General features: G+C 34.6%; 1 pseudogene; it reads right to left on the reverse strand.

Moving 5' to 3' along the window:
* Positions 1–7,844: 7,844 nt before the first annotated feature.
* On the reverse strand, positions 7,845–8,789 carry LOC120136749 (annotated as a pseudogene).
* Between the last annotated feature and the right edge of the window lie 7,147 nt (positions 8,790–15,936).

Genomic DNA, 15,936 nt, shown 5'->3' on the forward strand with positions numbered 1-15,936 from the left:
CTCCTCTCCCTCCTCCATTTAAATGTAAAAAATGGGAACTGCTCTCCACTTTTTCAGTGTTTGTTTTTCATGACTTTGTTGGTCGTACGTGGGTGGAATGGAGCCGTTTGGAACGTGGGAAGCAAACCTACAAGGTGATGTGGCTGGATAGTTGGGGGTTGAATCATGGGGCCTACAAACATAAAAAAAAATAATAATAATAATAAATAAATAAATAAACAACAATATATTTTTTAAACCCGGACAAAAACGGGTGTCTACACTAGCAAATTATTTTTTTTAACCTATGAATTTTAAATAAAATACCAATTATGAACCTTTATAAAATTAATATAGTTTTAAGGATAATTTTAAATTTACCCATTTTTTAATATACTTCCCCACGCCGCATAGCCAGGTTTCTTGTTCATCTTCTCCACCATAACGCCACATGTAATCCCATTTTTGTTGTATGTCAAAGTGGTAATGTATATTCAATGAATTAGTTTAAGTGTTAATATTGTTTAAATAAGTCTCGAATTTGAGTCGTTGTACATGCAGGAAATCTCCACATGGTGACTTACCCGTATAACACGGATTGATCCAAATTTATCGGGATAAAGCCTTGACCTGAGAAACCGGGAGCACAACTAAAAAAACGCGGCAATGCATAATCCAAACCTCTAAATACCACAGGCACAATCAAATTCTACTTTGTTTAAAAACAACAGAAAATACATGATTCATACAATAGTTCACCAGTTTTCAATATAATGGGATTTTGAAAACTGCCAAACGGCGAGTCTCTCACCGCGAAAGCCGCCTGATCGTAAGCCATAGCTGCTGCCTTTGCGATGTCGAACGTTCCGAGCCAAACGGCTACCACCCCACACACACAAGACGACCCGGTGAAAAGCACAATCAAAGCGCCGGCAATGACATCTGAAACCAAAATTTACCCACGTAATATTATTAGTCATTAAATCTTTGATCAATTTTGTGTTCCTTATCTTACAAAAGCCTCTCTCTGTTTGTTTTTCTGTTTCACTTTTGTCTTTGAAATTAATTTAGGGTAAACTATAATTTTGGTCTGTTTTAATACTTAAATTTTAATTTTTTTCAAAAAAATACCTAAAGTTTAATTTTTGTTTCATTTTAGTACCCTGTTCAAAATTAACGTTAAATTTTAGAAAAAATTGAAAGTTTAGGTACTAAAATAGACCAAAACTTATAGTTAGGTGCTTAACGCTTTAATTTTTTAATCACGGGTGCTAAAATTAAATAAAAACTAAAAGTTACCATTTTGAAAATATTGAAAGTTTAGATACTTTTCAGACAATTTCACTTATTTTTTTCAATACGAGGGAGAGATTAAATTATTAAATTTTATACGAGTTTTCTCGCTATCTTCAACAAATTAAATTTTATTTTCAGCCCAGAAAAAATAGTGGATGTATCTGAATGCTTTTCATCCAATCAAATGCTTAATTATATAAAAAAAATTAATCATGTATGATATTTAATAAATAAGCATCAACATCGAATTGTAATAATATGTCACCACCACATTTTTAGGCTTAATTCAACATTTGGTCCTTGAACTTATACTTTTCATACAATGTATGATTCTTAAACTTTTTCTCTTAATTTTTAGTTTATATTCCGTCGAATATATTAGTTGTTTTTTATAACAATGTTAACTGAGATCATGGATGAACCAAGGGAGGAGTGGGTGGGGGTAATTACTCCCTAAATTTTTTAAATTCTCTTATATTTTAATTTTTTTCTTTATAGTTTCTTATTTTTCTTTGTATTTTCTATTGACAAAAGGTTTTTCACTCCTCCTAAAATTTTATAAGTTCACCCCTCTAACGTAAAATCACGTGTTCATCCCTGACTGGGAAGATTATACCAATTAAAGTATCTCACCTATGTTAACCCTATAGAACGGTTCTAATTAGGGCTGTAAATGAGACGAGACAGATCGCGAGCTACTCGAGATCAACTCGATCAAGGCTCGATAAATACTCGGATCGAATGGACTCGACTAGAGGTCGAGCTCGATTCGAGTTCTTAACTAGTCGAAATGAGCTACTTGATATTCGACTCGAAAAGCTTGTGAGCAGCTCGAAAACATAATATATTAAGATATTATTTTTTAAAAATAAATTATTAATAATATTAACATTTATGTATTGATTGTTTTAAAATACAGTAAGATTTTCATGTATTTAAGGCTCAGGTTTGAGTTTGAGGCTTCAATCGAGTTAAGTTTAAGATTTTTTTTTCATTTCGAGCCTTTTCGAGCTGCTCACGAGCTTCAGTTCAGGATTTCAAGTTCGAGTCGAGCTTGAAAATATTAAGCTCGCGAGAAAATATTAAGCTCACGACTTTTCGAGTCGAGTCGAGCTTCATTTCAGAGTTTTCGAGTTGAGTCGATCTCAGCACTACTCGAACTCGACTCGGCTCGTTTACACCCATAGTTCTAATGCAATCAATCTGGAGTCATGCATGACTCCAATAACCAATTAGGTCATGCATGACTTTGAATTGTCTGTAACAACAAATGTTCCAAAATCCTTTAAAATCACCAACACCAGTTGATAAATTTGACAGTATCACTGAAAATTATTGGCAAGTTTCGAAACTATTTTTTCTCCCATTTTGATGCAACATGAGATAATTTTGGATTTTCAACTGTTGCCAACTTTACCTGTTACCGTTTAATTTGATGTACTAGGAGTAATTATCATTGTAACACAAATTATCAAATTTTCATTATATTTTTTTCAATAAGTCAATTTATTTCGAAGAATAAAAATCATTGTTTGCTGAATACGACGATGACAAATAATAAAAAAAGTGAATATATATAGAGAGAGAGGGTTCTATAGATATGAAATATAAAAAGATTACGACAAAATATAAGTTTAAATTCCAACTAATTGGTTGATTCAAGTGGTAAATAATTTTATATTATTTAAGCAAGTCTCAAGTATAATGACTACACGACTGACACACACGAAAGACCATTATTATTAGGATTGAAGAGGCTCAATTTGAACAACCGAAAAATGTACAAGAGGGTGAATTGACAAAGATTATTTAGGGAGTAATGAGAAAGAAATGATAGACAATTTTGTACAGTGATTTATAGTGGTTCGACTTCTCAACTAAGTCTACCTCCACTACCTTAGCTCCTCACTAGGGATTTTCTAACAAATTCACTAATTTGTTCTTTCTTTTTCAAGGACAAAGAGATAACATTTACAAAACTCCTTAGATTTTAACAAGCTTAGCTATAATCAAAACCCTTTTACAAGAAAAAAGAATGTAAACAAAGAAAACCTCTAACAAGGAAGGTGTTTACAAAATAAGCTCACTAAAACACTAATATATACAAGAGAATAAGAATAAAGAGTGAAAAACTCTTCTCTTGTGTTTGATTGTTTGGATAGGTGTTCTAACACTTCTTCAAGTGTTTTGAACTTGTATTTATATGTTGGAATGAAGTTATGGATGTTTATAGCTGTTGGGAGTCTTTTAGAGCCGTTGGAGATGTTTTTCTCTACAAAACAAAACTGCCCAGAACAGAGGGTATCGGTACTCCTATATGGAGTATCGGTACTTCCTTATATTTTTAAATAAACTAGCCATGGGCTGACGGTATCGATACTAAGCCTATGGTATTGATACTACTGTGTGAAGTAGTATCGATACCCCTTTGGGTATCGATACCATTTTTGCATTTTGAAATTTGAGCAATGATGGTAGTATTGATACTACCTTAAGAGTATCAATATTTCTCTTACCTTGGGTAATGGTACCACATAAACAGTATCGATAATGTTCGTATAGTATCGACACTGTAAGAACGGTATCGATACTTCTTGTACGTTAAAAAATTGTTTTGTGCTCAAATTCACTTTTAATGGACTTTGAATTATTTTTGAAAACTTTAACTAAATTCAATTCAAGTCCAAAAACATTTGTCTTAAATTGTTATATCAAAACATTATAAAAAGTGGTTTGAACAATCTCCCATTTGTATATAACAAAATATTTGAAAAATTGTTTTGGCAAAACTCCCCCTAATAAATATTTAATGAAAAAGATATCAATCATTGGAAAATGTTCAGCTCCTCCTTTTTCATTAAAAAATTGAATTTTTCAAACTCATACTTCTTCCCCTTTTTGTTATATAAAAAATTAATTCAACTTTAAAATTTAAAAAATAACATTGAGAGTAAGTGGTAGATTTGATATTAAAAGCATTTGAAAAATCAAAAGCTCTCCCTCAAAAAGTGCATTCCAAACAAAAATTTGAATTTAAAAATTTGCACAAAATTAAATTTCACAAAGAATAACAAACATGTTAGTAAACATGAAATTCAATAATCAAGTCTAATAAACTTATGCAATACCAATTGTTGAAATTAAGTGCATGTGCATAAAGTTATCCAATAATGTTAAGCATTTGAAAATTTGATATCAATTGTTAGAGAGATATCTTTTCATTTTAAAACCACATGCATAAACATTTAAATTTAGGTCAAAAATTAAAACTTGTAAAATCAAAGCATTTTAAAAATTGATATCAATTGTTAGAGATATTCATTTGTATTTAAAACCAATTTGACCAAAATTCATTATGATGAACAAAAAATTTATGAAAAATCTTAAAACTATAATATGTTCATCACAATTTTCTTTTAACATACATGAAATAGAAAATCAACACAAAATCATTTAAGTTCAAAACTCATCCATGCATAAACAAAATGAGCAACCAATTATAAAATCAAAAAGCTTTAAGCTTAGAGGTTACCATCTCTTTTCAAATGTGGCTAGAGCATTGAACATCTTCATTTTCATCATCATGCTACCACACACCTACAAGAGACATTTAAGAGATTTCAGAATCCAGATTGCTTTAGATTCTGAACATTAGTTTCAATGTCCCTTTTTCCTTTAGGACCCATATTTGTCTAATTTTTTTTTAAAAAAATCTTTCTTTATAGGACAAGCATGTTTCATTTGACCATGAAAATGACAATGTGAGCATTTTGCCATTTTAAAACATAATGAGTTGTTTTTAGAAATTATTTTTTTCTTTTGTTAAGCTTTAGAGCTTAACTTTCAATCAAAAATTTCTTTTTCTAAATTATTGATTTTGACTTTTGAAAGCTCTAAATCATTTTTCAAAGATTCATTTTGTTTTTAAAATCAACTTTTGCTTTCAAACCAAACCAACATTTTCATCTTTAAGTTTTGAAATTAATTTCTTATATTTGGAATTCAAGATCTCAAATTCCAAATACAACTCAGTGTAAGAACTTGTAACTCATCAAAAGAATAAGAATCTAATTCATTGAGTAGAAGTTACAATTGAATCTTCTCTATGGCCAGAGGCATAGATTAGCTACTTCATCTTCATCATTGGAGTCATCTCAATCTCCAAGACGCCACAAATTATTCTTCTTACTTGATCCCTTCTTCTTATGAGGGGACATTCATACTTGATATGCCCCGTTCTTTGACATTCAAAGCACACTAAGGACTCTTCTTCTTGATTGATTCATGCTTCACTTCCTTGGAAGTCATGAATCTCTTGAATCTTTTGAAGAGTTTGACCATCTATTCTTCTTCATTATCGTCTTCATCCACCTCTTCATTTGATTCTTGATGCTCTCATAGTGGACTTGAAGGCAATACCTACCTCCTTCTTTTTTGTTTTGATTCTCTTTATTCTTCCTCTTCCTTTATCATTAACTCATGAGTGAGAAGAGAACCATAAGCTCGTCGAGAGTAAGAGACTTTAGGTTTTTAGCTTTCGATAATCGTTGTCTTCTTCGATTGCCAAGACTTTGGAAGAGCGTAGATCATCTTCCTCACAAGCTTTTCATTAGAGATTACTTCTCCAAATCCCTTGAGATCGTTGACAATCACGAAAAATCTATACGTCATAGCTTTGATATCTTCATCGGGTTTCATCTTGAAATTCTCGTAGTTATGGTTGAGAAGACTTATATTGGTTTCCCTCACTTCATCGGTTCCTTCATGAGTGACTCTGAGCTTGTCCCATATCTCCTTTTCATTGGAACAAGATGAGACTCTTCCATATTCATCCGGAGCACAAAAGAGGATGTGATAGGCTTAGCATTAAGCTGAAACTTTTTCTTCTCTCTCACTCCGTCCATCTCACCAGGTGGAGTGGAGTACCCTTCATGATTGAGTTCCAAGCTCTAGATCATTAGCTTGAATGAAGAGCATCGTTATATTCTTTCATAGGCATAATTTTCTCCACTGAAGTAGGGTGGTTTGTGACCGGTTGAGAATCTTCAACATAATAAGAGCCTGAGGTCGAAGCCATCTCTTTCGGTTACATCAGGAATCGGTAGAGCTTTTTCGAAGATCGTCTCAAGGATTGTGAGCCTTCTAATGAGTTAAGCTTTGATACCAATTTTTAAGATCGAAGAGGCTCAATTTGAACAACCGAAAAATGTTCAAGAGAGTGAATTGACAAGATTGTTTAGGAGTAGGAGAGAAAAAAGGATAGACAATTTTGCACAAAATTTATAGTGGTTCGACTTCTCAACTAAGTCTACCTCCACTACCTTAGGTCCTCACTAGGATTTTCTAATAAATTCACTAATTTGTTCTTTCTTTTCAATGACAAAGAGATAACATTTACAAAACTCCTTAGCTTTAACAGACTTAGATAGAACCAAAACCCTTTTACAAGAAAAAGAATGTAAACAAATAAAACCTCTAACAAGGAAGGTGTTTACAATAAGCTCACTAAAACACTAATATGTACAAGAGAATAGGAATAAAGAGTGAAAAGCTCTTACCTTATGTTTAATTCTTGGATAGTGTTCTGACACTTCTTCAAGTGTCTTGAACTTGTATTTATATGTTGGAATGAAGTTGTGGCCGTTATAGCCGTTGGGAGTCTTTTAGGTCGTTGGGGATGCTTTTCTCTGCAAAACAAAACTGTCTAGAACAGGGTATCGGTACTCTATAAGGAGTATCGATATCCTTATTTTTTAAATGAACTAGTTGTTAACTAGCTGTTGTTGGGTCTGATGGTATCGACTAAGTCTATGGTATTATACTACTGTGAAGTAGTATCAGTACCCCTTTGGGTATCGATACAATTTTTGCATTCTGGAATTTGAACAATGTCGGTAGTATCGATACTACCTTGAGAGTATCAATACTTCTTTTACCTTGGGTATCGGTACCACATGAACAATATCGATATTGTTCATATAGTATCGATAATGTAAGAACAATATCGGTACTTCTTGTACGTGAAAAATTGTTTTGTGCTAAAATTCACTTTTAATGGACTTTGAATTATTTTTGAAAACTTTGAATAATTCAATTTAAGTCCAAAAACATTTTGTCTTAAATTGTTATATCAAAACATTATAAAAAGTGGTTCAAAAACTATAAATATCTCAATTAAGACTAAAAAGGGGCTAAAACCTTATAACCTGTTTTCATCTTTCATACTCCATGATTGACACCTTTAATACAAAACACCAATCAATGATCGTTCTTTCATCATTTGTGGCTCTTTGATAAATCAATGAAACTGTCAATAGTCGATGAAAATCACTTCATCATCAACAAATTTATATTTCGGCATTATAAACCGCACAAATTAAATTAAAAATAATTCGTATAATAAATCTTTATAATACTATCTAAATTATAGATTGACGAATCAAATAATAATATAAAAAAAAATGCTTGCAATATTTATTGCCCTTAGGAGAGTGACGAATTTTAATGATGTTGGATCCTACCGCACCCAATCTACCTCTTCCTAATAAACAACAAATAATACACCCGTTTTACAAATCGAAGCGAAAAGAAGGGAAGCGGCGGACATGTCCCTAGGTTCAAAGTTCGAATTCCAATTTTACTATTATACCCCTGAGAACCAACGAAACATTTCGCTGATTTCCTCGCCGATGCGATTGGCTTCCACGTCATAATCACCGCCGATGGGCCGGCGATATCGCTTCGACGACTACTTCCGGTGAAAAACCTGCCTGAGCTACGAAATGATAACGCTCGAGACGACAATGAAGAAGAGAGCCTCTACGTATTCCTTAAACCAACTCCTTCCGGTGGCTACCTCAGCGGCTAGGCTCGCTTCCGAAGCTGCATCAGCTCCGGCGAAAATTCTTTTCGGCACGTTTCTTTGATGGTTTGATTCCGGTCACCTCTGATTCTTCCTCTACAATGTAATCAAAAGAGCCAATGGAGTAAGACCTGCTTTGCCACTGATTCCGAGCCTGGCTGTCGTCGGACTTACCGAGCCGATCTCAAGCCGGAAACTATCTCTGCCGCAATTTCCGATCGGCCCAGCCGCATTAGAGGACTTAAGCAATGACTTGATGAGATCCGATTCGGAAGTGAAGAGCGGAGAACGGCACAGAGGACAAGTCTGGTTCGACGCAAGCCACGTATCGATGCAGTGAGCGTGAAACGCGTGACAACAGAGAGGAACAGCCTGAGTTGATCCTCCGGTTCAACTTCGACAAACAAACAGCGCAATCACCGGTCAAAACATTGCTGGAGCGGCGAGTGATGGAGGAGAAAGTGAAAAGAGGAAGAGAACGAGCAACAAATCCGTCGGCGATTTCTCCGGACTGACACGGTGACTGGAAGCGGAGGCGCGGATAGTAGAAGTCGAGGAACGAGAGATGTGAACGCAGACAACGCCGGTTCAGATGCCGCAAAAGAAGACAGAGAGAAACCGAAACAATCAGCGTTATCGAAAGGATCAACATTTTTTATATACTCGGCTTCGCATTCTCAGATGAAGAAAGACGAAGAATGAGACCGTTCAGCTGCATTATTTCTCCGGAGGAGCCAGGTACGATAAAGCCATATAACATAGGCGGCGGCGGCGGCGCGGCCATAGAATTGTATGGGCTGTGGAGTGAGAGATATGTATGGTTTTGAGGAGAGAGAGAGGGAGCATTTAATTGCAATAAAGTGGAAAAGAGAAGTGGGGAGGGAAGTAAATGGGCGTTTTTACAAAAATATAAACCTTAGCCCCAATAATTAACTATCATACACCCTCTCTCTTAATATTACCGATCTAACACCATTTCTGGCACGATATAAAACGCAGATCGTCAGTCGTGACTTCGCGGGATTCTATCCGAACTGCCCACGTAAGGAACACATTGACTACCACTCGTCTCCCCTCCCCTCTTCCTATAAATGTCACACTCAACACACCCTCAAATTACACTCAAATCTCAAATTCTCTCATTCTTCATGTCATCATTTCTATTAAGAATAATATTTTTATTATATTATAATTATTTAATTATTTATTATTTTATTAAATTTTATTGTACTAATTTTTTATTACTTTTTACAGTTATAAAATGGAATATGGGTTACTACGTTTAGATGAGAATCAAATCTCGAGACATTTTGCTGATATAGTAACAATTTTAAATTATATTTTTATTTTAATTATTGTGAATGATTTATTTATTTAATTTTTTAGTATTAGTTTATATTAATTTGTATAATATTTATTAAATTAGAGATTACCATATATAAATCCATTTATTCATAACGTTAAGTTAGAGATACCAACTCGTATATGGTGTATTAGCAAGCTGATTCGGTTACGTACGAATATGAGGACATTGTAACCTGAACCCAACCTTATTTTGCACTGGTTGAGAGGTGGAGATTGTCTCATTCCATCTTCCGTGTGGAGAGTGCACTATTACGTTGGAGGATGTTTCCATATATTTGGGGCTTCTAGTAGATGGGGATGTGATTTAAGGGGTGGTGGATGGTGACTGACATTCCTTGTGCGAGAAGTATCTTGGAGGTGTCCCGCCTAATTTCAACGTTGGTCGAATACCATTAAATTGGTTGGATATAACTTTTAAACATTTGAGTTGCAACCCCTCCGAGAAACATGTTAAAATGTATGCACGGGATTGCATATTACATCTAATAGGAGAGATTTTGATGCCTGATAAATCGCGTAACCAAGTTCATTGTATATGGTTGCATCACCTCGTAGATTTTCACGTTGCTTCGCACTCAGTTGGGACTCTGCAGTTTTGGCATTTCTATATAGGGAAATGTGTCGAGCAATTGATTATCGAAAAAATGCTATCGGTGGATGTCTCTTCTCTAGCTTAGGTGTCGTATCGCATACCTTTTTATGTCGGTCGTGAAAAACTCATTGGTCTTTCCCGCTAGTTTGAGGTAATTTTAATATTGAATTCGTATATAAATAATTTTCTTGAGTATATAATGTAATTTTTTGCATTGAATAAGTGGTCAAGTGCAAGAAAAGATCATCGGGATTTACCAGATAAAATTAGAGAAATTCGACTACTCATTGATCAGAAGGCTGGTACAGTGGTATGTATTTAATTTTATTATTTCTTTTAATTATAGTATATAATTAGAATATTATTTTGATAAAAATTATATATTTTTTTTAGTTTCAATGAGATCATTTCTACTGAAGAAATTAGGATTTGCATCCCATATCACTTGAGAGGCCCATTAGATCTGGATGGTGGTGGTCCATGTGATATGTTATGTTATTGTCGAGTGACTCCTACTGATCTGTGCTCTGGCAATTTGATTTTATACAATCTATCCCGAAGAACCTAAAAATTTGAACGATATGTATATCATCGATAGACAAGGCAAATAGAAGTCGACTAGCTGCTGAAGCACATCGAGTGAATAATGATGTGAGAGGATGACGTGGATCATTTTTGTACGGAACCCTATATGAATAATTATTCGGCTGAGGATGATTATTATGATGGTTCAACAGAAACAGAAATCATTCTTACTTTCCGAGGAAGCACAGTGAGGGAATATTCATCGATGTTGACAAAGACATCCACCGTCACAACATCATCGTCCCGACTCGATGGAGAGCATGTACTTTCTACTCTCCTCACGCAGCATCAAACCATCACGCAACCACTGTCTATATCGTGTACATTCTGCAATCATTTCAGATGACATCGCAGTCGTATTAGATGGCACTGTAGCTATATCAGATAGCACCACAACCAGGTCAGATTCCACCGCTTCCATATCAGATGGAACTACAGCAGGGTCAGATGCCATCGCAGTTGGTTCTGATGCCATTATCGCAAGGTTTTATGACCCCTCATGGCAGATATTATACTTCTATGCCTGTAGATCCAACGTAGGGTTCATATGCTTGTTATTTGGTGGGTGAAGGTTCACCACATACACTGACACCTCCGGTGCAGTTTTCGTACTCATTGATGTCGGTGATTTCACAGTTTTCATAGTTTTCTGTGAGCGGTGGAATAGTCAGCCATACACCTCCAAGGTCCTTATTCTATGGAGGTGCTACATCATCATCCATCCCTCATCAATAAAATGTAGATGCTCCGAATGATGATGAGAGTGAGGAAGAAGAACAAGTTATACGAATAAATCCTCATCGACATAGACAACTACCGTCCTGCGGAACACATTCAAGATACATGCATCGATAGAGTTGTTTAGTTCGTAATGTTTTTATTTAATTTTATTTGTTTACCAATAATTGTAAAGTTTTTATTTAATTATGATTTTTTTAGTTATTTTGTTTGTTAATGTTTTTATTAGTTAATTGTTCGAATTGTATTGTCTGCATTTAATGTTACTATTTAGTTGTTTTTATTGTTTGAATTGTATTGCTTTCATGTATTTATTTTGTAATGTTTTTATTTAATTTTCACTTTAATAGCCCATTACTCGGTGATGCTCAAATGATATTAATTGAAAGTAAATGAAAAATTAAATAACACAAACTTAGATTTCATAAACAACAATTACATCATCACAACATCAACGATTACTTGATGACAAAAGAGATGGCCATTTTTTTCCTATTGTGTCCTAGGTTTCTACAATGCCCACATCTTTTGTTTTCTCTAGACGTCTCCCGACTATCCATATCACAATGAATTCGAGTGGATTTTGGATGGTCGAACTTTCTTTAATAAGGACAGATATGGTATAATCGGAAGCCAATTCTGAACCTCATCAGGGTCTTTCTCATTACCTATGGGGGGGACTCAAATTCATATATCTTAAATACTTCTGAAAGTCGGTAGGTATGAGAGCAAGCTGCTATGACATGGGAGCACAGATACTTAAGAGCTTGAAAAAACCCACAGTCACACCACCCTTCTCGTAGATTAACTCTGAACGAGTTAGCTTGAATCCCTTGAAGAGGTCTTGACATCTCTGTGACACGAAGTAATTCATGAGTTCTTGAGAAGATTGTTACATACATTTAATTTGATGTAGTAAATATTTTTTTGTAGATCTGTAACTAATCTTGGGTGATAGTCATGACTGTTTTACATCCAAGTTTGAATTTGTCCTCGAGCTTGGAAAAAAGTGCTCCCAAATGAAAATACGTCGTTTTAACCAAAGTCGTTACTGGTAATTGGCGTGCCCACTTTAAGGTCGAATTGATAGCCTCTGCCAAGTTGGTCGTCGTGTGTTCATATCGATATCTACCATCATATGCATTTGTCCACAATTTTTTGTTGATAAGGTTGATGTAATTGTATCCTTGTTCATTCTTTCCTAGCAAATCTTGAAGCACAAACTCAAATATTTTAGGTAATATTTCGTAACCTAAGCGTCAAATGTAGAACTTACTGTTAAGTTTTCATAAAAAATGAAAATTATTAAAAAATAAAATTATACATTTTGACATACTCATGTGCGCAAGTAATTGGCGCTCATCATTCTTCTTGAACTTTCCATGACAGTTAGCAACAATGTGTCAGATACAATATCGATGTTGGACATAGGGTGGTTGCCACATTGGACCCAAAGAATCCATTGCTGCTTTGATCCCAGCTTCGTGATCTGAAATGACACAGATTTTTTCCCTCGTGACAACATGTAAGCGTAAGTTTTTGAGGAAAAAACCCAATAATCTGTATCTTCTCCTTCAACAAGGGCAAAAGAAAGTGGAAGAATATTGCGATTACTATCTTGGACAGCTTCCAATAGTAAAAATTGTTTGTATTTTCCATACAAGAATGTCCCATCAATTTGGAGCATAGGCTTGCAGTATTTCACAACATTAATACACCGTGGGCAAGTCCAAAAAAGTCGGTAGAATTGGCATCAATCGTGAAGAACTTGATCATTGTAGTATGCATGGAAAGTTTCGAAGTCGACAACTGTCCCAGGATTCAATATGTGCACTACCCTAAACCAACTTGGTAGTTTGTCGTAAGATGCATCCCACTCGTCATGAAGTTTTTTAATGGCATTCTATTTTTCCTTCCATGTTTTTCTATATGAGACGGTGTACTCATATTGCGACTGTATAGCTGAAATCAGCATCGTAATACCTATATGGATCTTTCTTTGACCATTGGCATGATGGCTTGGTAGATAATATTAGAGTCCAAGTTGGGATGATCCTGGTTGATCCTTCCAACATAGAATGTGTGAGGACCGTTGTATACTGTTAGTTATCATATATTGTTTTTCCTCTTCCTCTTTGATACAATAACCATCCAGTTGCATCCGTTATCACGTTGGACATAATGAAAAACATAATTTTTAGTGGTGGAACGGTCGACTCTGGACTGAACAGAATTGTGAATGTTGTAATTTTTAATTGCCATCATCACTTCTTCTTTTGATGGAAACTCCATTTCTTTATATAACTCGCCATCATTGACTGATAAGTTAAATACGCAGTCACCAACATTAGCCATATCTGTAAATTCTGGCCATACATTGCACCATAGTTAGCTTCATACATGTGTATTGGAGGTTCGGTGTGTACTGTATTTATGGGAACTTCATCTACATCATCATCATCATTGAAGTCCATGTTGAACTGCGGTGGTTATGGCTGAACGAATAGTCCAGTCTTAGTACCATCTGCACCTGGCTCACAAAGAAGTTCTTCTGGTGGAGATGAGAGTTCCTCCATGATTTCGACATTTAGGTCGAACAAGCTGGTAGCTGAATACATCCTCTTGAACTTGAAGGCATCTCGATAATGAGGTCAAAGAAACTCACAATTGAATGCCTCCCATGGAACTTGAAGGCATCGTGTCAAATGGGTACTGCATAGATTGTTGCGTTGAGGACATCTCCATATTCAGGTCAAAGAAATTGGCAGATAAATGTCTTTCCCTTGAACTGGAAGCGATATTGCCATACGAATTATTTGTGGAGCCACCTTGGTACAAATTGTAATAAGTTGCTGATGAATGTCTCCCCATTGAACTTGATGGGATGACACCATGATGTGAATTTCCCATTAATGAGTTAAGATCATTACACATTACTTGAGTTGACATGTCAACTTGATCAGCTTCTTGAGTTAGCCCATAGTGGGAGCATAATGACATACCATGATGAACCGCAGACACTTCAACAAATGTCGCATTCATTTGTGGGCGTATGAAGATTGATTATGAGAATCAACCATCATAGCAACATCATCATCATTGAAGAGATCGAACGTTGTATAAGTTAACAGAAATATTATGGTTGGAAATCTGTACTGAAGTTGGGACAATCTTCTAGTACTTCTAACATGAACATTCCTTGAAATTTTAGTGATCAGCTCCTCAAGAGTGATGTTTCTCTTGAAGGATATTCTGACATAATGATTTGATGCGAAGACGACATATGTTTCTTCTTCCTGAATTTCTCAATCATAGTAAACAATAGTTGAAATACGCATCATTTGAGAGTTTGAAAGATTGAGAGTCTTATATCTGCAAAAATAATAATTGAAATACACCTAATTAAATAAATATTATATGAATTAAAATATAAACTAATCCAAAAGATTTAAAAAAAATCACAATAATTTAAATAACACAATTTCATATTGTTATCGTATTGGCAAAATGTCTCGAGGTATGATCCCGCTTTCCAATTTTACAACTGCAAAAAATAATACAAAATAATTAGTACAATAAAATTTATTCAAATAATTAAATATAAAATAAATATCATATAATAAAAATAGTTTTACCTTATAAAAACAATAACAAAATCTACTTAGCTTGATAGAAAGAATTGATAGAAGTGAGAATAAGCAAGTAATTTTAGTGTGGTGATGTTTGCATTCAGAGTGGTTGTTATTTATAGGGGAGGGGGAGCGTTTGAAAGTCAAGTTTTCAGGCTCGTGTAATAATGGATTATCAATAATTCAACGTGAATAATGGAAGACTCTTCCGTACGTGTCAGATGTTTAGCAAAGGCGCATATTGGCGTCAGCTCGGACAGAACCCTGAGAAAGCGCGGCTGACGATCCACGTTTTATTGTCACCGTGTCAAAAAGGGTACTAGATCAATAATATTAGAGGAGAGAGTGTCTGACAGATAATTATTGGGTCTAAGAGTGATATTTCGATAAAAACACCCAGCAAATTTAAAGGCTCCGTAGAGAGTGAGGTAACTCAACTGCAGCTCAACCAAATTAAAGACGATTCAACGATCCAACAGCCGGTAAATTCAATATCGTAAGTCGTACACTGAGCTCTTGTTTGCTTGCACTAAATTTATAGGTCAATTTTTTTTATTATTCTTAATACTGAAATTAATAAAATTTTAAATAAAGTTATAAGTCTGAATTTTAATATCATAAAAAAATAAATTTAAGATTAATTTTTGTTAATAAGAATAAGTTGACTCGTCAATCGTTAACAGTTTATTCATTCTGATTTAGATTAAGAATTGCAACCGATAACAATACGACTGTTGGTCAATGTTTTTGTTTGGAGAGAATTGAGCATGAAGATGGAAAAAGATCAGAAGGAGAAGAAAACTCACTTGTTAGTTTAGGACATATGGATATTTGTAATGACTTTAGTTGATTGTGTCATAAGTTGGGTGATAATAGCTATTCCTATATTA

This window comes from Hibiscus syriacus, unplaced genomic scaffold, assembly GCF_006381635.1.
Source record: "Hibiscus syriacus cultivar Baekdansim isolate YM2019G1 unplaced genomic scaffold, ASM638163v2 tig00110637_pilon, whole genome shotgun sequence".
NCBI classification, from domain to species: Eukaryota; Viridiplantae; Streptophyta; class Magnoliopsida; order Malvales; family Malvaceae; genus Hibiscus; species Hibiscus syriacus.